The 19,709-nt window shown below is 35.6% G+C and overlaps 1 long non-coding RNA gene across 1 annotated transcript; it reads right to left on the reverse strand.

Moving 5' to 3' along the window:
* Nucleotides 1-18,418: 18,418 nt before the first annotated feature.
* On the reverse strand, nt 18,419-19,427 carry LOC140860073 (uncharacterized). The gene is made up of 3 exons (XR_012143589.1): nt 19,288-19,427; nt 19,098-19,187; nt 18,419-18,454 (listed from the first exon to the last, which is right to left on the reverse strand). It is a non-coding gene; the product is annotated as an uncharacterized lncRNA (long non-coding RNA).
* Between the last annotated feature and the right edge of the window lie 282 nt (nt 19,428-19,709).

Here is a 19,709-nt window from a genome sequence, read left to right on the forward strand (position 1 = left end):
TTAGCAGCCCACATTATAAATAAGTTATTGCAGTACAGAAATTATAAAACAGAGGCTAATAATTTTCGAACACTAGGGTTTTTGAGACCTAGAGTGGCCGCCCCCTCTCTGTGTTTTCTCTCTGAAATCCAGTCTGTGAATTTCGAATTTGCAGTCTGGTTTAACGGATCAAATTCGTTAATTCTCTTCGCAGAAACTTCTGATAGATTTTCTAGTGCAATCTATCAGAGGGATTCGAATTTTGTTCGTGGACCTGATTGAAGAATTGTTCGTCCATCAGTTCCTGGGATATACAACAAGAGCAGAGTTATCTGTTGGTGTCCATTATCTCGTTTCGAGATTCAAGGTAAAAATTTTATTGTTATTTAATTTTTACACACACAATTTAATCGTAAAGTTTTGATACCCATGATATTGAATCGTTCCATATAAAATTTTAAAACTTCCGCTGCACCGGGTATCAATTCTGATTGATCTGAACACCGTTTTCCAACAGTGGTATCAGAGACAGGTTGCTCAGATCAAGCGATTAAATTAATCGATTGTACAAAATTTTTAAGCCTCGGTTTTTGAAACAAAACAAATTTTTAAAATTAAATTTTTGACGGGCAAAACACGGGCAGCGATTGTCGCTGCCCAGCGCAGCGCTGGGCGCTGCCCATGGGTAGCGATGTGATCGCTGCCCAGGGCAGCGCACGGCGCTGCCCAAGGGGCAGCGACGGGCTGCCAGGGATCGTCCCGGGCGGCCCGGGAAAATTAATTTTATTTTTAATTAAAATTTTAATATGTTAAAATTCTATTTTTGGTCCGATCGAAAATTGTTTTTGATTGGTCCACGAGGCGTCGGATCGAATTGTTCGAGTCCGAAAATTTTAAAATTGATTTTTGGATAAATTTGAATTTTTGGAAAATTTATAGATTTTATCCGTTAAATCGGATTTTATGAAATTAATTATTTTTGGTACAATTGATGATAAGATATGATCTTATGGAAATATTGAGTAAAATATGATTTTATGTATAAAATTGGATTTTATATGTAAAATATGATTTTATTTGATAAAAAGATAAAATATGATTTTGTATGTAAAATAAGATTTTATATATGGAATATGATTTTATCCTTTTTAATTTAATTGCCATTGCATGTTATCCAATAAATTAATTTTGAATTAAATATTATTGGATAAGGATGATCGATTGCCATGACCAATTTTGTAGGTGTATGTTAAGGAATTTACATTTGTTTTTATTGTTGTTGGATTTATTAATGGGCCTGGTTTATGGCCCAATATGAATTGCCATATGTAATAAAAGTGGGCCTGGTTTATGGCCCGTTCCCACCCCTACAATGTATCCCTTTATTTGTCATAGTAATTTATTGTAAATTCACTAGAAATAGGGAGTTTTTGAAGATGGAGGTGGGACCAGCAAGCAATGATAAAGACTGAAGAAATGTAAATTGGAAGCACAATGTAATAGGATTGCATTGCATACTTGCATATCACCTAGGATTGGACTTAGACTCGTGATTGGCAACCACAGGTCGATTAGTAATGGAATCAATCATCCTAAAATATAATATATGATATTATCGTTGTATGCATGTTTAGACTAAATTTTATGAATCCTGCAAGCATAAAAATTTTAAATGATGAGACAAATTTTCAAAAAAATTAAAATCCCTCATTTTAAATATGATTTAAAATTGATATCAAAATTAAAAGGGAATTTAAATATTGTTTAAATGTTCCTACCTTCCATCAACGATCAATGTATGAGATGCTACCCGCGGATACGGTCCGGCTCATATTATTGGGGGGGCCCGTTCGTCGGAATGCTGTACATTGGATCGACACATGTTGTAAGTTGGGTGGAACTCCCATGGGATTTGCTCATATTATTGGGGATCCACATGGCGACCGTCCATCACAACTTAATATTGATGGGTCATCTTGACGTGTCACAATAAACGGCGTCATATTATTGGGCCCTTATTGGACATGAGGTAAAAACGTGGAGGTTGCTTTGGAAGAAATTGGGCTCTACCTTTTGAAAATTATGGTTGGCTGATATTATTCGGGACTATAGTTTGTCAATTGGACTCCATGTTCTCACTAAAGAAAATGTTTCTCGTTTTCACTAGAGGGTAGTGAAATCGTTAAAATAGTGGGAGTGTAATTCATAAAATGAAATCTCGCCATATTTTATGTCTTAGTAAATTAATTAAACAATCATCGATAATTGTCTGTTTCATCTCAGTATATCATTATGATGAATCTTCGTAATCCACATGTTTCAATTCTCGAACAAAACAAACTTACTGGCGCAAACAATACAGAATGATTCCATAAGTTAAGATTGTCCTAAGTTCGAAAAAGATTTTCTAAGTGTTAGAAAAGGCTTCTCCGAAAACAGCCTCGACTGATGTAACTGCCGAAAGGTTGGCCGAACTAGAGAAATGGTTGGACCATGATCTCAAGGCCAAATGTTACATGCAAAATTGGACAATTCTAAACAAGTTTGCCATCACTGCAAGAAACCCGGTCATTGGAAACGTAACTGCAAGGAATACCTCGAGCAGTTGCGAACTGCAAAGGGTATGTTTTACATTGAAATAAATGTTTTTCTTAATACTACTTCTTGGGTATTGGATACCAGATGTAGATCTCACATTTGCAATGAGTTACAAATGATGACAAGAAGTAATAGGCTAAGGATGGGTGAGACCCAGTCAAGGCTCGGGAATGGTTCCAGAGTTAAATCCATAGCTATGGGAAATATTTATTTAATTTTGCAGAACGATTTTAAGTTACTTTTGAGAGATGTTTTATTTGTTCCAGACTTGATTAAAAACATTATTTCTGTTTCTATGCTTGATAGAGATGGTTTTTTTTGCAATTTTGTGAATGGGATTTGCAATATTTACAAGAATGAATGTTTGATTGGAAATGGACAACTTGAAAACGATCTATATAACTTAAAATTAAAAGACGTTCCAATAAATTATGTCGATAAATCGGTAACAACAAATAAAAGGAAAAACGATAGTCGAACCCCGGCAAATCTTTGGCATGCTAGGCTAGGTCATATTTCCTCAAGGAGGATGAACAAGCTAGTGGGAGAGGGCATGTTTGATATGTCTGATATTAACTCTCTACCTACATGTGAATCCTGCCTGAAAGGAAAAATGACTAAATTTCCATTCAAGGGGAAACCTGAGCGTAGTCAAAATCTGTTGGATTTGATCCATACAGATGTTTGTGGTCCATTTAGAATTGGTACTCAATTTGGCCACACCTACTTCATTACCTTTACTGATGATTATTCAAGGTATGGGTATTTATATTTAATGAAATATAAGTCTGAAGCATTTGAAAAGTTCAAAGAATTCAAGGCTGAAGTAGAAAACAAGCTAGGTAAAAGTATTAAAGCACTTCGATCGGATCGAGGTGGAGAATACTTGAGTACCGAGTTTTTGAGCTATCTAAAAGAGAATGGGATTCTCTCTCAGTGGACTCCTCCTATGACACCTCAGCTGAATGGTGTATCGGAGCGTCGTAATCGAACTTTGTTGGACATGGTTCAATCCATGATGAGCTTCACTGAGCTCCCACCTTCGTTTTGGGGCTATGCTCTTGAAACGGCGGTATTGTTGTTGAACAACGTCCACACCAAAGCAGTGGATAAAACACCATACGAGTTATGGAATGGCAAAGCTAATAAGTATTCATACTTGAGGATTTGGGGATGTCCTGCTTACGTGAAGCAGACAGTGGGAGATAAGTTGGATAGTCGATCCACCTTATGTTATTTTGTAGGGTATCCGAAGAATTCAATCGGATATTATTTCTATCATCCTACTGAAACAAAAGGGTTTGTTTCAAGGAATGCCACCTTCTTGGAGAAGGAGTTCTTATTGGATAAGAAAGGCGAGATGATGGAACTCGAAGAAATTCGAGAAGAACCCGAAATACAAAATAATGATCCCATACCTCAAGAATCTTCAGAGGACACGCCTATACCTAGAAGATCCGAGAGGACTTCTAGACCTCCTATTCGATATGGTCTTCTTCTTGAAGGGGATCAAGATGAACCCGACGTTGGATGTGATCCAAGAAACTTCAAGGAAGCAATTTCTGATGCGGATTCAAATTTATGGCTTGAAGCTATGCAGTCGGAAATAGATTCGATGCATACAAACCAAGTTTGGTCTTTAGTAGATCCTCCCGATGGAATTGTTCCAATTGGGTCTAAATGGATCTACAAGAGAAAGCTTGGGCCTGATGGTAAGTTATTGACCTACAAGGCACGATTGGTGGCGAAAGGTTATACTCAAAAACAAGGAGTTGACTATGATGAAACCTTTTCACCAATTGCAATGTTCAAGTCCATAAGAATCCTTATTGCCATAGCTGCTTGGTATGACTATGAGATATGGCAAATGGATGTGAAGACTGCATTTCTTAATGGAAACATTAAGGAAGAGATCTATATGACGCAGCCTGAGGGATACACATCCATGGGAAGCGAGCATAAGGTATGCAAGCTTCAGAGATCAATCTATGGTCTCAAACAAGCATCAAGAAGTTGGAACCAGAAATTTGATGAAACAATAAAGGATTTTGGTTTCATCAAGAACCCGGAGGAACCGTGCGTGTACAAGAAAGTAGTTAAGGATGCTGTGACATTCTTAGTACTTTATGTTGATGACATCTTACTCATTGGGAATGATGTAGGGATGTTGCAGTCAACAAAGATATGGTTATCAGGTAGATTCTCGATGAAGGATTTAGGTGATGCATCCTATATTCTAGGAATTCAGATCTATAGAGATAGATCTAAAAGAATGATAGGACTCACTCAATCAACTTACATCGAAACCATATTGAAAAGGTTTTCAATGGATGGGTCCAAGAGAGGACATCTACCTATGTGTCATGGAGTTTCTCTATCCAAGTTCATGTGTCCCAAGACTGATGAAGAGATAGAGAAAATGACACATGTACCATATGCGTCAGCCATAGGTAGTATCATGAGCATTTGCTCTGAGTGTCACGAGCAGATATCAAGACAATCCCGGTCAAATTCATTGGAAAGCCGTGAAGGACATTCTTAAGTACTTACGAAGGACTAAGAATATGTTCATGGTATATGGAGGAAGAGAACTGAAATTTGAAGGCTATACCGACTCTAGCTTCCAAAGTGACGTGGATGACTCGAAGTCAACCTCTGGATTTGTGTTCAAGCTCAATGGCGGTGCTGTCTCTTGGAAGAGTTCCAAGCAGGACACCACAACGGATTCCACCACTGAGGCAGAATACATTGCGGCATCAGCTGCTGCTAACGAGGCCGTTTGGATGAGGAATTTCGTCCAAGAGTTGGGCGTCATTCCTGAAGCTGTTGGTCCAGTCCCGGTGTACTGTGACAACACGGGTGCCGTTGCTCAGGCAAAGGAACCAAGGTCTCATCAAAGATCCAAACACGTACTAAGGAAATACCACATCATCCGGGAGATCGTGGAAAGGGGAGACATCACTGTAGAGAGAGTGGCCTCTACAGACAATATCGCTGATTCACTTACTAAGCCCTTGCCAAGACCATTATTTGACAAACATCGCGAAGCAATGGGTCTACGTAGTATGACTAGTTGGCTTTAGGGCAAGTGGGAGATTGAAAGAGTGGGTGCCTGATGAGCCAACTTGTGGCTAAGGGCTTTTATGACTCTATGTATAAACAATCTTTTGTTTAATATAATTTACACTTTTATAATGGCATTTACTTTATCTTTTATCATAATATTATGTTGTGACATACTATAAGATGTTTAGATGAAGACCTTGAATATACTATAGTGTATGTAAGATGTGGTGGCACATGGGGATGACTATCATGAAACATATCTTATAGTCACTGTATATTCTAAATAGTTCCTAGTCGATTGAGCCGTTCGTTAATAAGGATAAGGATCGCTCAAGATTGAGACTAGCATTTGCGATGCCGAGTACCACATTTCATTGGTATGGAACATAGAGATGTTCAAAGCATGCAAATGGATATTCATACGATGAATGATCGAACTATCATATCCGGACTTTCCAAGTGGTTATCACTTATCGAGTGGATAAAGTCCGCGGTTTTGGTTGTACACCATTAGTCCTTACTAATTTAAACATCATTGAGACTTTATATGCTAGTACTATACTTTGACTCGTTTACCGACTCTATTGGGGTCATCAGGTGTCACGATTGAGTACAGTTATGACACATATAGGAGTCGATGCTTTGTTGTCAAGGATTCACCACATACTTGCTAGTGTGGATATCCTATGCAATCTGAGGAGATATTAGTGTGACGAATCTCTGGCCAGAGTACATGATGTGTTTTAAGAAATGGTTTCTTAGTAGTACATGCGATGTCACTATTTGATCTTCAAGATGCATTGCATAGTTATCGAATCTCGAACGACTCTCGATTTACCAATAGTTGTTGATTCGATCGGGATATATGGATGAAGGGACCGTACTATACGCTAACCAAAATCTATTGGTTTTTGCAGGCACTATCAGTGATACCTAGGGAATCATGGGGCGATGTTGCTAGGTGCTCTTACCATGATTCGATGGGCAAGTCGGAAATTGTTGTTATGAGTCACAAGGAGTTGTGAGCCCACGGCTAGCTGTATCCCTGAACCATTGAGGGTCACACAAGTAATGGATTTTTAATCCCCGTTGAGATAGTTAAATTTAAAGAGTTAAATTTAATGAACAAAGAAGTAGGACTTCTTATATCAGAGTAGAAGAGTAAGATTTCCTAAAAGGACATAGGGATGGGCATTTTTGGAAATCAGTGAATTCGGATTCAGAAAATTTATCTTGACTTTAAAAGATGCAGAAATGGTTTCTGTGCACATTGGTGAAATTGGTTTATCAATCTGAGTCACGATGAATTTTATATTAATTTCTGAACATGCGGGCTTTTCTTGTCAGGCTTGAACTTATGACTAATGGGCCCTAAGCTGTTAGCAGCCTACATTATAAATAAGTTATTGCAGTACAAAAATTATAGAACAGATGCTCATAATTTTTGAACACTAGGGTTTTTGAGACCTAGAGTGGCCGCCCCCTCTCTGTGTTTTCTCTTTGAAATATAGTCTGTGAATTTCGAATTTGCAGTCTGGTTTAACGGATCAAATTCGTTAATTCTCTTCTTAGAAACTTCTGATAGATTTTCTAGTGCAATCTATCAGAGGGATTCGAATTCTGTTCGTGGACCTGATTGAAGAATTGTTCGTCCATCAGTTCCTGGGATATACAATAAGAGCAGAGTTATCTGTTGGTGTCCATTATCTCGTTTCGAGATTCAAGGTAAAAATTTTATTGTTATTTAATTTTTACACGCACAATTTAATCGTAAAGTTTTGATACCCATGATATGGAATCGTTCCATATAAAATTTTAAAACTTCCGCTGCACCGAGTATCAATTCTGATTGATCTGAACACCATTTTCCAACACTAGCTTTCTCATTCGGTGGAGTAACTGGCGGTGGGTTCCTGTTAATAACTCGACGAGGACCCATCTGATAAACAAAGGTTAGGATACAAGATATCTCAATCGCTACAAGTCGGTGCCCTTTTCAACCTCTCAAAACTTCGGATACAAATCGATAAACATAAACAGTTGTATCTCAAGTAGATCATGCTTTATAAATTTAAATCACATAATCATGTAACTCAAATAATTTTCAATCAATAAAGCATGCTCGCATTGTATTTAATAAATCAAATAATTAACTCAAAACATGCGAGAAGCCAATTCAAGCGGACTCGATCTACCCCGCTCACTTCTAGTTCAACCAAGAACTTATCGCTCTGATACCACTTAATGTGAGGACCTTTATTCCAAACAACTAAAAGATACACAATTAAACAATCATCGATAAAGAGCCCAAAAAATAAACAAAATTTTTTTTTTCAAAAGGGGGTGCGACCGTTCGGTAACTATTCACCAACCATTCGCCCCCCTCCGCAGGGAAACCAAAAACTCAACAAAAAAACAGGCGCTCGGTCCGTCAAATAACGCAGATTGAGCGCTCCCCTTTTTGAGCAAAAATCTTCATTCCAGAACAATTTTCCAACATCCAAAATACTCGGGGTCTAAGAAACATCGAATACTCATAATAACCCAACAAAAAACATGCTTCGATACAACAACTCGCATAATACAATACATATCAAGTCTAAAGTTGAACATATACTCGATTCGGTAGTACATGCATTGATTCTAGTTCAACACTTCCAAATTACAAACAAGAAACATAACAAGTTCAAATTACATATTTGACTTCTCAAACCAACTCCAAGTACTCACTCTATCACTCGACCACCTATCCACGCGTTCTCTGACTCGGTCCTGCCCCACCTGTTTCCAAGAACACATACAAAGACAAGACAACAGCCGGATAATCCGATGAGAATAATATTCCCAGTAAAAGAGACAAACATGCTATATCAAACAAGCATCTCAAAAAGAATAAATCAACATCCAAATATTCAAATATCAACCATGCAATTCCAAGAGAAATCAAAATGAAATGCATGTCTTTAAAATCCGGGATTATCAAGTCTGGATAATCAAAAAGGTATTCCGGTTATTCTCTTTCTCTGTTGGGATCCCGAGGATAAAATACCACAAACAATCACACCGAACTCCCCTCTTGAGGTGGAAGATGTGTACTTCAATCCTCTAGACTCTGAAGCAACTATAGAGGGTTAAGTCGATCATTGCACTAATTCGCCTGCCAATGCCCCCTGCTATAATTCTCAGAACGTCTAACTCAAAATGAAATAAATCATTTGGCTCAATATGAATGCAATGCAAAACATAACTCATTCAAGTAAATCAATGAACATGCTAGTATGTGATTTCTTCGGAACACTCGAATCAAGTCGGATTTGAGTCACTCGTTCCATTCAAGTCTAAGTCGTCTTATACCTCTTTTCCAAAATGTCAATGCTCCAAACCTGGAAACAACAACGATTCCTCAATCAAGACTCATTCTAACATCCTATCGATAATAAGAAAGTCGATACTATACCGGCTACAATCTTCAAAGAGATTCAACTCCTGCAACCTCGCAACTCAACGGCCTTCAAATGAATCTGTAAAAGAATAATAAAGGCTCGAGATCAATATCAACATTCCAACTCGACTGAAATTGGCTCAGTTCAATTCAAACCAAACTATAGCTCAAAACTCAAACCGGCGGCATAACGACTATAATCTGATTAAACCGAAATCGCAGATAGCAGAAAGTCGAACCAATAACTCAATAACTACCTCAAAAACAACAAACACAACTCAACAAATCAAATCTCAAAATCCTCATTTTCGAAATTCACTTCAAAAAAATCATAACAAATCCGAACGATGCTCTAATTCAAAACCCACTGAGAATAAACGATCAGAACTCTGCCAAGAACAACATACTCAAAAATCAATCGATTCTAAAAACCTCCAAAAAATAGAATGTGTCCGATCGAAGAAAAACTTACGATAGAACAAAGCTCTCGCAGCCGTGATCGCTAATCTGCCTTCAAAAATAATTTCTAATGGACGAATCGACAAAACTGGAGAATTCCCAAGCTTGAAGAAACATTGGGGAATCGTCAATGGAGGGCAGGCGTGTTGGAGGAGGTGATGGAGTGAAGAGAAAATTCAAAACCCTTATAAATATCTAACAAATCCCAATTTTGCATTTTAGTCCCTGAAAATTCCGAAATTTGCAAAATAGACCCTAATCAAAATCAAGTCGGCTCTTGAACTCTGTAATCTCTGATTATCTCAAATAAGGTCAATTAAGATAAATTTGGGGTGTTACATGTAAGTACAATGAAGAAATAATGATTTAGGACACAAAAAAAGAGTCTAAGCACCAAGAAGAGGCGCAAGGACTTAAGATTCTGCTTTCGGGGTTTCGAAAGAATTGTGGCTCAAGAGGATTACATTTCGACTCTATTAAAAATTTTACTACAATTAAATCGCTCATAATAATCTACACTTCTCAATCTTAAATAAGAAAGAATGTTTAATCAAACAAACTCATTTAGTAAGCAACAAGATAAACTAAATTAAGTAGATCAAGTAAGTCATATAAGATCAATCAAGAAGAACTAAACATGCATGTATGTGATTTAATAAACTCGAAAACCACCACGTTCTCGATTTATTCTACCTATCAAGGCTAATGTCAAATCATACCATTAATCTTGATCTTTACTTCTTGAATTCTTGTATCTTAGATAACAAAAAGTCATCCAACTCTGCTCCCTAGAATTCTGTTCATTCAATCTTGCTCATTCAATACTCTAATTGTTCCAAACTTGAAGACAACTTCAATTCAATTCGGATTCATCGACTTGACTTCAATATCTTTCAACTTCAATCTGAAATTAATGTTTATACATCATTCTCAACATCAGCTTTCACTCTCTTTTAAGCTTACAAATTAGCTTAACAACTTATAGTCTTGATCAATTTACCAAAACTCAAACAGGCAGCCCAATGATTTGAACCCAAAAATTCTAAAAACATAATCATCATCATTTCTATCATCTAGACCCAATACTTACTCAATTCAATATCACAATCTCGAAAATGACAGCATACAAATTTCAGAATTTCTTCAAACTACACTGACGGCGTAACGGCTCGAATTCAATAATTCCAAAGGCATAAACATCATCATTTCAACTATATAAACTCATAATTAATCTCAATTCAGCATCATCAATTCGAAATTCCGCAGCCTTAAATTCCAGAAATTTCATAAATATTCAATAAATGAAAAACATGTCCAAACGATGATCTTTTCGCGATACGACATAGATATGCTATCGTCGTATATACTAGAACACGTTTATACAATCAAATCTTAATTCTAACAACATCTCAAAATTAGAACATGGTAGAATTTATCCAAACTTACGTCAAAGTGTAGAACTCGAAGCCGTGATCGCAAATATACCATCAACCGGAAATTATATCGGGCGGATCAATTATAATCGGGATTGAAAATATTGAAATCAGCTTTTCTTCTTCTTCTTGGCTGAACTCTCGACTTTCTAATCCAATTCTGAAGGATATACACGTTTCCATGTATTTATGTAACATGTGTCATCCACTTGACTTGACCTAATTGCACTTTGGTCCCTAAACATCTTAATATTTGCAATTCGGTCCTTTATCAATTCTTTTCTTCTAATTAAATCCTTTTTATATCCAAACTCATAATTAAAATCTTAAATCTCATAAATATGACATTCAAATATTTTATTCTTTTAATTTAATAATTCCAAAAATTAAATCTCAATATCCGTAAATTTTCAAATTAAATATTTTTGACATGGAAATTAAATCTCTAATTTTCATAAATTCCCAAATAATATTTTTTCAAATTCGAAATTTAAACCACAAATTTCTTAATTAATAACATAATATTTTCAGGGCCTCACAATTCATCCCCTCTAAGGAATGATTTTGTCCTCGAAATCACATTCAATCTTACTACTGAATCTTAGATATCTTTTTTGATATCTTATCTTCTTCTTTTTTCAGATCAAAATCTGTATCGATTTTTCTGATTAAATCTCAAATCTTATCGGCTTCTGCTTCATCTGCTTGAAGTTCATAGGCAAAAGTCTAGCTGATGTTATTCATCTTATACAAAAGGTTCAAATCTCATCTATCAGATAAATCTATATAGAGTATACGTCGATATGTTAGATTCCTAACTCCATCTAGAATACTCACAAGGTCAATCATCAAATCACTTCTAGAATCTCTTTCTAAATCAGTTATTGCTCCGGAAAGAACATTTCTCACTGAACACTCTGTTCAAGCTTCAAACTCTGTATCTATCATTCAATTTCTAAGTCTGTCTAATCTACTCTGTTCTTATTCGGTATGGATCAATTTTCATATTCTCTGTCTTTTCTCCAACCACATCTGATCTGATCGCTGTTACTTCTGAAATACCTTCTCAACACAAAGAAATTCTGATTTTCTTCTCATATCTTAATCAAAAACACCATCTTTATATTTATTAAATAACTGTTATAGGAATCATAATAAGAAAGTGGAAAAAACCTGTCAGCTAGTACCGAATCTAGTACTATAGTTATGAGCATATCCTCAAAAATCTGGATAGTCATATCTGACAATCCATCGAGCGAATGATGGTATAATGAAATCACATACAACCAAACACTCAGAACTTCTGAAAATCTATGCCACACACTATCAAATCAATATAAAGTCACTATCTTGACAATAGATTTCAACAATTCCTGTAATCTCAGAACATTGTTAACTTCTTAACAACTATCAACTCATATTTGTATTACGGCTAATACAACATATTCTTGAATCTGACAAAATCTAATTCAATACAAATCGCAAACTCGTGAAGATTTGAATAATTTCGAACTAAAATATGTCGAAAAACTATTCTTTTTTCGACTCCAGAGTTGCTAAACTGTTTCATAGATCACTCGGTCTCTTATTTTCTGCTTCTATTACTGGAAATGTAGGTATCGAAAATTCAATTCTATCATATCGTCTTCCATTTTCTTTCACCAATACTGATTTCCAAGTAATTCATACAAAATTTCCAAACAAATGAATGGATATATAATCTCACTACAAGAAAAAACGGAAACGACAACGTATATAATCCGTTGTCGTAGGGGTCGAAAAACCGTTGTACTTTTAGGTGTTGTGGTAGGTATAACCTACGACAACGGTTTTTATCCGTTGTGGATTCCAACATACGACAACGGATATGCAATAGTAAATATTTGTTGTCGTACACATTCTTTGACAACGGTTTGTAACATATGACAATGGTTTATATCCGTTGTGGATTCCAACATACGACAACGGATTTGCAACAGTTTATATCCGTTTTCGTATGTTGACATTATTCAACCACATTTTAAAACCGATGTCTTATGTTGGTGTACGACAACAGATATGCAACAATATAAATCCGTTGTCGTTTGCTTATTATTCAACCATGTTTTTAAACCGTTGTCATATGTTGTTTTTTACAACAATTTTAAATCGTTGTCTTAAGTTGATTTTCACAACAGTTATAATTCGATGTCCTCAACATTTTAAAAATGTTGTCTAATTTAATTAGTGGTATATACCCATACAAAATAAAATATTTACTACATGCATTAAATCTGTTGAAATATTATATATCTTCAAGTCTCAATAACTATTACATGCATCTAAATTGTAGCGCTAGCTAGTAAACCCAACATGTCATGGGATGTTGTACAAAAATAGATGTACTTATCTGACCGAATTTACTAGTATGAAACCATAAATCACATATTTTCAATCACGATTTCCAAAAACAGCTTCTCCTCAATTGTTAGAGGTCGTTCTTGAAACAAAAATAATCTTCTCCTCAATCTCCAAAAACAGATTCATTCCACAGCTTCATGCCCATGCCCGACATGACTTCCAGTTACCCGACAGCCAAAACTACAAGTAACAACAAATACCAAATCGTGTTACAAGCCAATTACAAAAATCAACCACACCACATCATGAGTTATCAATAGTTTGAGCGAAAATAAGAGCTGTATACTATAATTATCTGTATACTATGACACTATCAAACACAAGGAAATATCTATCACAAACCAAATAAGATGAATATCAGTACTTCACCAAATTCTGTAAGAATTCCAACACAACAATCCCAAGAGAGAGCGTACAAGACAATGAGATCCTGCAAAGTGAGAGATTGAAAAAAGGTATGGAGGAAAGCCTTGGAGCATAAAATGGACAGTGCCAACAGAACCGTACTTTTTTTTTAACCTAAATTCCCAGTTCATTCATAGACCCTAACAATCATAAGTTACATGGTTGATCCTACCCATCCTTCTGAGTTAGGATACATGACAAAAAGGAGGGGAGGATAACAGATCCATAGTTCAGCCATCTAAGCTTCGTGTTTTAAAACTGGAGGCACCATAAAAGCACCAAAAGAAATACTTAATTACATTTAAAATCAATAAAGATTAACCTCTTAGATTGCACACGTGTCAATAAAGAAAATCAGAACTTATAACATGAATATCATCGGAAAGCAAAGAAAAATTCATAAACAAATTTAAAATGGAGTGTCATCCAAGAAGTAGCCTGTGTATTTAAAATCTCTCCACTCAATACAAACTTAAAATTCCATAAGGCTGATCACGTGAACGCAAGAAAATCTTGGGAATATACTGATCCAATTTGTTGACTCACCGAAACCACTTCACAAGCACCTGAACTAGCCCCTAAGCAAACTGAAAAATTCGAAACATCACCTCTACAATCTAAAATCCGATTTTTACTCATTCTAGTGCTAACACGTGAACTACATATCACCTGTGGTAGCTCCTAAATCACCACACCATCCAACACCATCAACAAGCACATAAATTCGAAACATGACAGCCAAGAACAATCTGAATTTTCGAAAATGCATAAACTGTTAACATTTGCATTCCAAAGTTATAAACTCATTCATTCTACGCATATACTCGATAAAATATACATACCTATTAATCAATATAATCTTGTACGAATTTCTCAGGAAAATAAATTTCAGAGTTGATATTCAACTATAAACATAATGAAAATAAAACGGCATGTTGGTTTGACAACCAAAATGGTTCCACATAGGGCCAGATTAGAGGGAAATTTCTCAATATTTGACAACCAAAATGGTTCCACATAGGGCCAGATTAGATACACAAACACGTGAACTTAAAAAACTGGTTTATCAATCTTTGCATGAGACACTCACGCAAAGGAAAATTTGTTTGAAGGCAGCAACGGATACGATACTTTTAATTTTTTTTTAATTGGCTATTTCTAGTTTTCTGGCTTCTTGCTAGTGGGCTGCCAATGGTGTAACTACAGCGAGACCGTATGGATGACTAACATTGTGAATAAAAGAAATACAAACTATCAAATTTGCATATTTCCTTACCTAAAATTTCTATCTCATTTTCGACATTATATAAATTGGGTGTTAACCTACTTACACATAGGGCCAGATTAGATATGACCCTTGTAAGTGTGTATACACCCTTTTCTACGGATATCCCATATTTTTAAGTTTGTGTCCAGAGATCCAGATGCAAAGAACTCTCCAAAAGGGTGAAAGTCCAATGATATGCAATTGGACCGATGACCGGTGAGAGTGCGAATGACTATATATAAAAAACATGAGGAAAAAATCAACAGCAATGGTTGGTTTTCAAAAAGAGGGATAAAAACACAAACTTCATCAAATAAACTGGTTTGCAGAAAGCTTACTCTTGGCCTCCTCCAAATTCCAAAGTTTGATTGTACCACTCGCGGCACCTACAGCTACCAACACCTTCGTGGTATCAAAGCTAACTGAATCGATTCCACTCGTATGGCCCGAAAAACTCTATGCAATTAACCAAGAATATAACTCCACGTTAGATAAAATCAGGGAGTTCATCAATAATCACTTATACAGCTGTTTTACTTGTCAGAACGTAAATAGTAATAATAATCCTCTTAAATAATGGAGCATCAGCTAAAGCTATGCTGTGTTTTTGTAAAAATAGTTCATGAACTACCCACCCATAGCCATGTATATACTGAACTTAAGTATGATCAAGTGGTTTATTACACGATTTTTTTTTTTGAATTTTGTTTCTAACTTTGAAATATTTCAGATGTCTCAGTTAAACAAGGCTTTCAACTACTTCATCAGCTGTTCTTTGAAAAGATTCCACCGTGGAGTCATTTCTTTAACAGGATTCTTTAGCCACTTTGATCCAGTTTTTCGGATTCGATCCCCAAACTTCTACATAATCACTGCATCAACGAGTATAAACAAGCTGTTCGATTAGATTATCCATTTAAGTACCAAGAATTCACATTATGCCAATTCACCTAAAAGACGAGCAGAGTTGATCATAGGAGCAGGGTTAGATTATGATTGTTGATGTACCACAAGAAGCACTTGAGAATCTGAAGAAATAGCATGATGCTGAATCAAACTCCATGGAAGCAAATTGTTAACAGGAAAATCTGAACAATGAAGTTAAATCGAGCATCAGAACTTTCACATCCACGATTCGCATTAGCACAAATGCTAAATGAACGTCTATCATTATTATAATCAGACCTATTTACCCCCTCTATGGACCAACAAACGAAAGCAACACATTGGAAAGACAAACCCACCCGCCAGCTCGCCCAACCCTCAAAACTACTGAGCTGATCCAGTAAGGGACTAGACTGCCTAATGCATAAAAAGTTACATACCTTTATTAATACCGAGCTGATCCAGTAAGGGACTAGACTGCCTAACTAAACATGCTAGCAGTTCTGGCACATCCAGGGGGGGGGGTGGGGCACATCCTGAATCAGGTAGATGAAAAAAGAAAAGAAACCATTTAGTAAAGTGCCGGAATATGCGAGAGCATATAATGGATGAATTGGCTAGTACAACATTTTATGACCCTTCAAGGAGAGTTAGCAAATTACCGCTTGATTATATTGTTGTTAATGGAAAATTAGTTCCAGATATTTCCAGATTTTATTATTCTAACCTTGTAAACATCATATTCCTTCTCTTTCAATTAACATCACAGGTAGTAATCCTACAAAATTCAGTATGAAAGAAATATCTAGGAATTTCATGTTAACATATAATTTCCGAAGAATGTACCAACCTTTGACTCATTTGGATCCTTATAAATTGATTTCTGCGAATTACAAAAAAAAAATGGTCCAAGAAATCCAGTGTCAGAATGATAAATGAAAGGAGACCAAATGAAGCAGTTAAAGTCAAGTTAAAACAAGAATACACAGTCAACAAATGAGAAAGTTTCTTACTATAAATTTATAACCAAGTATATACCTAACAAACAATTGACTGACACCGACATAAACACTCACTTGTTAATGAGTGAAAATGAATAACCATTATCTTCTGGAGTTTCAACTTAATTTAAAATCCCTACATATCACTACAAGAAAATTGCAAAACGACAACGGATATTATCCGTTGTCGTAGGGGGGATTAAAACCGTTGTAACTGGGGGCGTTGTAAAAAGCGTGCCCTATAACAACGGTTTATATCCGTTGTCGTAGCCATCCTACCACAACGGTTTTGCAACAGTTTGTAACCGTTGTCGTAAGTCTCCAAAGACAACGGTTCTGCAACAGTGTAAATCCGTTGTCATTGACTATTTAAGACAACGGTTTTGTACAGTTTATATCCGTTGTTGTTTATGGCTTAGGACAACATATTTGCAACAGTTTATATCCGTTGTCTTTTGTGGATTATAAGAACGGTTTTGCAACAGTGTATATCCGTTGTCGTTTGTGATATACGACAACGGTTTTGGCAATAACATAAATCAGTTGTATTTGGAGTCATTAAAACCGTTGTCTAATTAATCTTTATTCGAACTATAAATATTAATAAAGAAATCAATATAAAATAAAATATTTACTACATTGAATCCATGAAAATATTCAAGTTCCAAAATAGTTACACACATCTAATTTGGAAGATAATACTACGTAGTCGAAACTCAAAATATCCCATCTAATATAATATAAATGTAACAAAAGTAGTTCCAAAGATGGTTGTATCAAAACATAAATCATCATGTGTTTGTTCTTGATAATTATGTTCACGAGATGACTTCTACGTATTACCAAGGCGATCTGAAACACAGCTCAATCCTTGCATCAAAACCCTTATGCATTACTCCCGAGTTACCTACAAGAAAACACATTCTCAGTAAAAAATTATCAACAAAATCTTAGACCAATTTAAACATGGAATCCAATCTCAACTATCAAACTAATATCTCGCTTGTCATGGAAAAAAATAAAAGAAAAAAACTCAGCAACTCCAAAAGGGAAGGCAATGCAGATTTATTTCACTCATTTTTGCATTTGTATTGAATTCATAAAATATAGTAGGCACAGTTGACAACCGTGGGCTCCGACCAACCCACAGGCCACAAGCTAAACCATGGATTTGGCACTTTCAAGTTCCACTCCACAACATCCCAATAACTCAAACCACACACCATTTCAAGTTCCACTCCACATCCAAATAAGCTAGCCTCCCAACTTTAATTCATACTAGCATGGATCTGCCTTCTTGTTTGATATCATAAGCAAATTAACATTATTTTAGGTACATGTAAAATAATCTATGCATATTTAATCTCTCCTATTCTACAACATATTTCATTTTAACTAAAAGTTGACTAAAGATCCTATGCAGCTAGTTAGGCCTTGTTCGTACCTTAGGGAATCCAAGCTCATAGAGCCCAAAACGACAAGAGCCACCAAAGGAACAACAGAAATTGGAGTCAGAAACCTGTAGTTACACATACATGAGTAATAGCATAATCACTATAAGAAGTGAACTTGTTCACACTAAAATCTTGTGTGTATGTGTGTGTCTCAATAATAAATTTGTCAATTGTCTTATTCAAGATAGATGCTACAACACAAACAAAGTGTCTTACAGACCTAGACATTGACACTACCAAAAAGCATCCAAAATTCCAAATCATGATGCATTATCTAACGAAAGCACCTGGTCAAGAACATGTGAGATTTCTCCTCAAAAAATAGTCTTTACTTAGGAGGGCTAAAACATTAATGAAGGATAGTTCCCATTAATTCCAGAGTCCAGACCTCTCCTATCTAGTGTTTTATTTATGCACCTTCTAATTAATCTTTTACAAAAGAAAAGAAATTTCAATCTTAAGCTTTTTACAAAGTCCATACCTCTCCCAATTTATTTTACTCGAAGATTATAACGATGCATAATGATAATGTGATTTCCAGGAAGTCACGCATAGAAAATACAACTCGTTAGAGAACCATCATTAATCAACAGCACATTATGTGCAGGAACTTAATAAAAAACAAGAGTCGATTATCACAGCAGAAAATAAAAACTCATTAAGCAAAAGTGAACAATAAGAAAATAAAACAATATTAATTAAACATACCTAGTCATAATTAATATAGTCTAGTACGCATTCCGTCCATTCGGATCGCACTTCATCAATTTCTTCATTAGAGTAAACTGTTTTTATGAACTGTGAACAAACTCAAATTATATTAGTAAAAAACAATAATGAAGAAGAAACATGATATAAACACACTTATTTGAGAAGATTGAGAATATGTCAAATATACTATTGAGGAAAGTGAATCCTTATCACTGGTAGCATTTCCTTCAACAATTTCTTTCATAAACCTCATCAAATAATACCCACACTGTTTTGCATCTGGTTGGCGAGGACCCTATATTATCAAAAAATTGTCAATGATTAATACATGTATAAATATTTGTCAATTTATCGCAGATAAACATATAATAAATACCTTATCACTTCCATGTAGGCTTTTTTTTCCTTTCCTCTCCTTGTTCGAATTAAACAATCTCAAGCTCCTTCATATAGCAACAAGATTCGACATGGTGTTCCATTGGCTAAATTAAATGCTTAATTAAGAAAAGAATATATACTCACATATCCACTACATATTTCAAGTCCTCATAGCGATTGCGATGACTAAGTGAATCCAACAAATAAACCACCTCCACATAAGGATCTATT

The sequence above is a fragment of the Henckelia pumila genome, chromosome 4 (assembly GCF_033568475.1).
Source record: "Henckelia pumila isolate YLH828 chromosome 4, ASM3356847v2, whole genome shotgun sequence".
NCBI classification, from domain to species: Eukaryota; Viridiplantae; Streptophyta; class Magnoliopsida; order Lamiales; family Gesneriaceae; genus Henckelia; species Henckelia pumila.